The sequence below is a fragment of the Haliotis cracherodii genome, unplaced genomic scaffold, assembly GCF_022045235.1.
Source record: "Haliotis cracherodii isolate W230 unplaced genomic scaffold, xgHalCrac1.p SCAF_24, whole genome shotgun sequence".
NCBI classification, from domain to species: domain Eukaryota; kingdom Metazoa; phylum Mollusca; class Gastropoda; order Lepetellida; family Haliotidae; genus Haliotis; species Haliotis cracherodii.
In genome coordinates this window covers 1615341-1623427 of record NW_027266280.1, presented here as the reverse complement: position 1 = coordinate 1623427, position 8087 = coordinate 1615341, and positions in this window count along the sequence as shown.

The following is an 8087-nucleotide window of genomic DNA, read 5'->3' as shown; positions in this document are numbered from 1 at the left end:
GAGATTTTACACACTGTCGTTTCTCAGCGCCCTGACATCTAATAGTTGTCGCCCCGTGAAGATCCGGGGTAGAATAGGTCTTCAGCAACCCATGCTTGCCGTAAAAGGCGACAATGCTTGTCGTAAAAGGCGACTTACAGGATCCGGTGGTCAGGCTCGCTGACTTGGTTGATGCATGTCATTGATCCCAATTGCGATCGATGCTCATGATATTAATCACTGGATTGTGTGGTCCAGACTCGATTATTTACAGACCGCCGTCATATAGCTGGAATATTGCTGAGTGCGGCATTAAACAACAAACAAAACAAACAATAGTCGTCTTCACACTGAAAGGAGTACCATCAAAGGAAAATGTGTGTTCTCTGCATGTTTCCTTCTGTTGTAATCATAATTTTCAAATCAAGGAAATAATCTGTCGTTTTACTTTTAGTAATATGACTTCTGATTGACATGCATTGATTCATTTGATTGCGCTGTCACAGTTCACATTGGGTACACCTAATGCGATTTTCTTTGGAAGGGTTGTCAGGTCTTCCTGTAGATAACGTATGGAAGTAACAGATCGGATATCAATATGATTGAAATGGATAACAAAATAACGGCAAATTCGCTTTCTGAGACTAGCGAAGACATTGTTCAGCATGTATTCCATTATTCCATGAATGCATGCAAGACTTCAAGATGCAGTATCGACATGTTCATGTGACACCGGCAGTGATAAGTCAGATTGACAGTAACTGACATTACTCAGTTGACAGTATCAGTTCGCGAACGCTTTCTTCATGCGTTGTTTTGAATTTGTAACAAAGAAAATAAAAAAATTGTAGCGCCCTGGAAACAAGACAGAACTTGAGACATACATAATACATCCCCTTACATCGGCGTGATGTTTTAATCAACAGCTTACCACAATTTCTTCCTCGAATTCGTGTCGGCACACGCAAATATTCACCATTAGCGCTTCTCCCAGCAAATATGTGTCACGTGACATTGTTTATGCCGTACGTGATTCTAATGTCGTGCATCATTTGCGACATATGACAACTGAGTTAAAGCCACCAGCTGTTAAATTGTGTCTTATTACTAGATATTACAGTTACCATGCCATGGAAATTTAATGATAATATCAAAGAAATGTATGTCTTTGTTCTAATGAATGGCAGTGTAGCCTTGACACCTTGGATAGGTAATGACATATGCGCTGTCATTTTTCGTTAGTATTTATTACAAGTTTTGGAGTTCAAACATCAAACAGTTGACTTAACTAATACAAACAAATAAGTCTATGAACTGACTGTGTTGAACCGCAAACATTATTATCTATATAGAAAAGGAGTGAGCGAGTATGGTTTTACACCGCTTTTAGCAATATTCCAGCAATATCACGGCGGGGGACACCAGAGTGAGTGAGTAAGTGAGTATGGTTATACACCGCTTTTAGCAATATTCCAGCAATATCACGGCGGGGGACACCAGAGTGAGTGAGTAAGTGAGTGAGTTTGGTTTTACGCCGCTTTTAGCAATATTCCAGCAATATCACGGCGGGGGACACCAGAGTGAGTGAGTAAGTGAGTTTGGTTTTACACCGCTTTTAGCAATATTCCAGCAATATCAAGGCGGGGGACACCAGAGTGAGTGAGTAAGTGAGTATGGTTTTACGCCGCTTTTAGCAATATTCCAGCAATATCACGGCGGGGGACACCAGAGTGAGTAAGTGAGTGAGTTTGGTTTTACGCCGTTTTTAGCAATATTCCAGCAATATCACGGCGGGGGACACCAGAGTGAGTGAGTAAGTGAGTATGGTTATACACCGCTTTTAGCAATATTCCAGCAATATCACGGCGCAGGACACCAGAGTGAGTGAGTAAGTGAGTGAGTTTGGTTTTACGCCGCTTTTAGCAATATTCCAGCAATATCACGGCGGGGGACACCAGAGTGAGTGAGTAAGTGAGTATGGTTTTACGCCGCTTTTAGCAATATTCCAGCAATATCACGGCGGGGGACACCAGAGTGAGTAAGTGAGTGAGTTTGGTTTTACGCCGTTTTTAGCAATATTCCAGCAATATCACGGCGGGGGACACCAGAGTGAGTGAGTAAGTGAGTATGGTTATACACCGCTTTTAGCAATATTCCAGCAATATCACGGCGGGGGACACCAGAGTGAGTGAGTAAGTGAGTGAGTTTGGTTTTACGCCGCTTTTAGCAATATTCCAGCAATATCACGGCGCAGGACACCAGAGTGAGTGAGTAAGTGAGTATGGTTTTACGCCGCTTTTAGCAATATTCCAGCAATATCACGGCGGGGGACACCAGAGTGAGTGAGTAAGTGAGTTTGGTTTTACACCGTTTTTAGCAATATTCCAGCAATATCACGGCGGGGGACACCAGAGTGAGTGAGTGAGTGAGTTTGGTTTTACGCCGCTTTTAGCAATATTCCAGCAATATCACGGCGGGGGACACCAGAGTGAGTGAGTAAGTGAGTTTGGTTTTACACCGTTTTTAGCAATATTCCAGCAATATCACGGCGGGGGACACCAGAGTGAGTGAGTGAGTGAGTTTGGTTTTACGCCGCTTTTAGCAATATTCCAGCAATATCACGGCGGGGGACACCAGAAATGGGCTTCACACATTGTACCCATGAGAGGAATCGAACCCGGGGCTTCGCCTTGACGCGCGAACGCTATAAACCACTAGGCTACCCTTCAGCCCTTAGAAAGGGCCGCCCTTATCAGACGGTTGCGCGTATATTTGTATATATGTATATATAACGCCCTGTAATTATTTTGGCGTACTATTTACAGTACCAGAGGACTAAATTAGTAGTATGTATAAAAAGAGTCAGGCACGGCCTTCGTTTCAATCCACGAAGGCCTACAAGGTATCGAAAATATTTCTTATGATGTATATTTGAAAACATTTGATTCAAAATAAAAAGACCTTGATGAAAATGCAAGCAAATCACGAAACAAAAAAACAAAAATGGGCCAGACTTATAAAAGTATAAAATGATCTCTTGCCTGAAGAAAGAATTGAGAATAAATTAATGTTACGAAGGGGCGTTCAATAAGTTTTGCAACTTCAATATAAGACCAAGAATATCTTTTGCACTTTCAATTTTCAGTATAATTTCCATTCACCTCAATACACTTATTCCATTTCTCATTCAAGCTTTTAATACCACTTTTATAGAAATCTGCAGATTGGCCCTCTAACCACGCCTCTGTGGCAGCCTTTATGCCCTCGTCATCCTGGAAGCGTCTTCCACGTAGGGCAGATTTCATTTGCCGGAACAGGAAATAGTCACTGGGGGCTAGGTCTGGGTTGTAGGGTGGGTGATTTAACTGTTCGAATCCACATTCACATATGGTGGCCTGTGCAATTCTCGACTAGTGAACCGGAGCGTTGTCATGCAAAAGTAGAACGCCACGTGTTAACATCCCACGGTGTTTCTGGCGAATAGATTTTCGCAATCCCTTCATTACATTAGCATAATACTGTCCATTGATTGTAGTTTTTGGTGGCATGTAATCAATCAGTAATTTGCCTCTAGCATCCCAAAATATGGTGTCATTACCTTTGCCAACAAATGGTTGAGTGCGAAACTTCCTCGGAGGCGGAGAATTAGGGTGCTTCCATTGCATGGATTCCAATTTAGTTTCTGGGTCCCAGCTGTGGATCCATGTTTCATCACCTGTCACTAGAAATCCGGCCTCAAAAGAAATCCAGCTTCATCAGCAGTACAGAGATCCAGGAGGTCTCGACAACTTTCAGTTCTCTGATGGCGATCTTGAGCTATGAGGTTTTTAGACATTCCAAGATGCTTATGAATAATGGTTACAACAGTTCCAACATATATTTGGAATTCCCTAGAAAGTTCAGATACTTCCACTCGTCGGTCAGACAAAATTCTTCTTTCTAAAGCAGCAATGGTTTTTGGTGGGCGGCTTCTGAAGGCCTGCCTGACCTTGGGTCATCGTCTATGGACTCCCTCACCCTTTTAAACTGTAGAGACCAACGGCAAACTGTGGAATAGTCAAGAGCATCAATTTACACATGTGATCATGGATTTCTTTTGCTTTGCATCCCTCCTTGGTAAGGAACTTTATTACAGCGCGTCGTTCATGTTAGAGAGAATGCATGATTGTGACCACCCTTAGGTCAATGCAGCCAGCACATCTAACTTATTATTGTTATGACCTAATGCTATGACTAGTGTCACACCTGCCACAAGTTGGCATTGTTTGTGTAAACACAAATTCCCAAGTTGCAAAACTTATTGAACGCCCCTCGTATATCTCTTGTATCCGAAATGTCTAAATATTGTTTCCAACAAAACTAGTTGGCAGAGTTACACACTGGATCATGTGCGTTCACTTACTCTCGATCTTTAAACATCAAAGAAAAAATGTAAATTTAAATTCAAAAGTCAATTTGTATTTGTGAAACATTAAGCTGATGAACACAATGCATTTATAAGGACAGCAGCCATCTCTGTAACTACAGTCGAACTGAAGTCAGTTATGTGTAAGTATATTCTTATCTACCAATCATGCCAGACAACAAAGAAAAACTACCGTCCTCGAGGCATATTGCCCATCAATTGTGGGAGTTATCTGTAACTATATAGCAGCGAACTGACCGTCACGCCGCTCTATGTCATCCCAAGCGTTGATGTTGCCCAAACTTGACCACGGAATGGGCTAACCTGATTACGCCGACTTACTACATCTTGATTGAATACCTGTACAGTCCCTGGAAGGCCTAAACATTTTTCAATGGAATGCCAATGGCCTCACCGGCCATGGTTCTGAACTTAAAGCTAAATTCAAAATAGACAAAGGTCCCCATGTAGCATGTATTCAAGAAACCAAATTCTCACATAAAACTAAATTCAACCTATCAAATTATAACGCAGTAAGAACCGACAGGTCAAAAACCATCCCAGGCAGAACAGGAGGAGGTCTAATCATCTACGTTAGAGAGGATATTAACTACGAGGAAGTTAAAGTAAACACTCCTAATCTAGAAGCTAATGGAATCCAAGTCACCATCAATAACCAAAAAATAAAAATCATTAACATCTATCACTCAACACTAAAACCAATTAAAGATACAGACCTAGACATCCTTTACCAATTAGGAAATAAATCAACCATCTTCCTAGGAGACTTCAATGCCCTACCTGGGGCATTGCAGATAAACTAGACAACCATGGACAACTAATATCAGAGTGGATCGAAAAAAATGACCTAATACTATTAAACAATAACCAACCAACTAGATACGACAAAATCCACCACACCATGTCGGCTATCGACTTAACAATATGTACGCCAGACTTAGCACAAAGTCTGATGTGGGACGTCCACCCAGTACCTCTAGGCAGCGACCACTTTCCCATAAATATCCCTAAACGGGAACCTAAATTTCAGTACAAAAACGCCAACTGGGACAAATTCCAAGAATTATGCAACCAAGCTAATCTAAACGATTTAGAAACAAAAGACCCCGAAACATTCTGTCAAAACCTAACTAACTTCAAATCCGCAATCCCCTTCAAATCATCCAACCCAGAAAAAAACACCGTCCCTTGGTGGAATGAGGAAATAGAGCTAACTAGACTAAAACGCAAATCGGCCTTCAACAAAGCTAAACGAGACCCCTCTCATCTCAAAACAGGCCATGAACTTAACCACCAAGTCCAAAACCTAGTTAAAACTGCTAAAACCAAAAACTGGAAAAAATTCTGTGAGGAGCTAAACCACCACACCGACGCTAGGAAGGTGTGGCGCAAAATTCACGCCATCAGAGGCATCAAACGGCACAAAAACAGCCCCAATATAAACAACTCAACTAACCCCACCCAAAAGGCAAACAACCTAGCCAAACACATCTCTAAAGTTAGTAGCAACAGTAACTTCAGCAAGAAATTCCAAGATAAACTAAAAAAAGAAACCAAATTCTCCAAAGAAAACAGACAAGACAACCTAGAAATAAACCAGCCTTACACCCTAGAAGAACTAAATCACGTACTAAACAATAGAAAAAAAAGGAACAGCCCCTGGCTTAGACCTCACCTCTTACCAAATAATCACTTACCTACCAAACTACTCCAAACTTTACTTAAACTATACAACCTAGTCTACCTAAACGGACAGGTCCCATCCTCATGGAAGGAAGCTCTAGTAATCCCAATACCTAAACCAAATAAACCAGCAGATCAGGCTAACTCCTATAGGCCCATCTCCCTAACCTCAAATCTCTGCAAAATAATGGAACTTATGACTAAAAATAGGCTACAGCACTACCTAGACCAAAACAACATCATAAACCCCGACCAAAGCGGCTTCACTCCTGGCCGATCAACTCTCGATAACCGACTAGAACAGGATATAAAAACAGGACAGCTAAACAAGCAATACACCATAGGCATATTCCTCGACTTCTCTAAAGCTTTCGATATGGTATGGCACCACGGGCTAATACAAAAACTTAAAAAAATTGGACTAAAAGGTCAAATAATAAACTTCATCCAAGATTTCCTAAACAATCGCAAAATAACCGTGGGTATAGACCACACGCTATGGGACCAGTGTCCCCTAGAAAATGGCACTCCCCAGGGCAGCATCCTCAGCCCAACCCTCTTCAATATAATGATAAACGATCTATTCGAGGGCCTATCCCCTTAACTAAACACTTCAAAATTCGCGGATGACGGAGCCCTATGGATCCGCACTGAAAGCATTAAAATGGCAGAAAACTTAATCCAAAAATCTCTAAATAAAATACAACAATGGGCAGACAAATTGGGCTTCTCCCTTAACTCAGATAAAATAACAGGAGTAGCATTTAAACATAAAAACATGAAACCTGCCTACCCAATCCTCCAGCTAAACAACCAAAAATCAAATTCCAAAAACAAACCAAATTCTTAGGACTCATTTTCGATCAACACCTCACCTGGGAGGCTCATGTCCAAAACCTAAAAACTAAATGCAGCAAAGACCTTAACACACTAAGATGTCTCACCGGCTCTAACTGGGGAGCCTCCAAAGATACCCTCCTCTCACTCTATACAGCACTAATTAGATCAAAACTAGACTACGTCTGCGCCATATACAATACCCTAAACAACTCTCTATCTAAAACACTTGACTCAATACAATACCAAGCCCTTAAACTAATTACACGCACCCAATATGGCACCTCCTACACCTCACTTCAGGCACTTACAGGGGAAATGCCACTAAATCTACGCAGGGAACAGCTAAGCCTTAATTTCTGGGCCGCGTCCCAAACAAACCCTCTCATCCAAAACTTAATTTACCAAAACATTAGCCCAAGAAACCAAGCTCTTGCTCGCAAACACCCCTTACTCACCCCAATATCCCAAAGAATAACTAACTACCTCAATGAACACCAAACTCAAAATCTTAAACAAAACTGCAAAAAATCAAATATCTTCACCACTAAACTTACATCTTACCGACTCCCTAACAACAAATCTATATTCACGGCCGAACTTATGGGCATGGCCTCAGCCCTGCATAACCAACAATCTAAAAACAACAATAAAATCCTAATTCTCACCGACTCCCTTAGTGGACTACAAGCCCTCCAAAACAAAAATACCAAAAAACGACCTAAATTAATAAACCAAACGACCTAACAAAAGCAGGCAAACAAATAACCTTCTTGTGGATCCCCGCCCACGTAGGAATTTACGGCAACGAAAGCGCCGATAAAGCAGCTAAATTATCTCTCAAAATACCAGAAATAAGCCTAAACCTACCCATCTCAAAATCAGAAATTAAAAGTGTTAACAAACAAAAAATAACCCAAAAATGGCATAATAAATAGCAAAACACAAATAGCCAAACCAAAAAAGTGCTCAGAAAACCACTAGCCAAACCTAAAATCCTACACCCCTCAAAAAAAATTGACAGATCAATTACAAAACTCCAAACAGGACACACTAACCTAAATAACCACCTAAAAAAACTTAAAAGGCACACCACAGGCAACTGCCCCCACTGCAAACAACCCGAAACCACAGAACACGCACTCATCCACTGCACCCACTA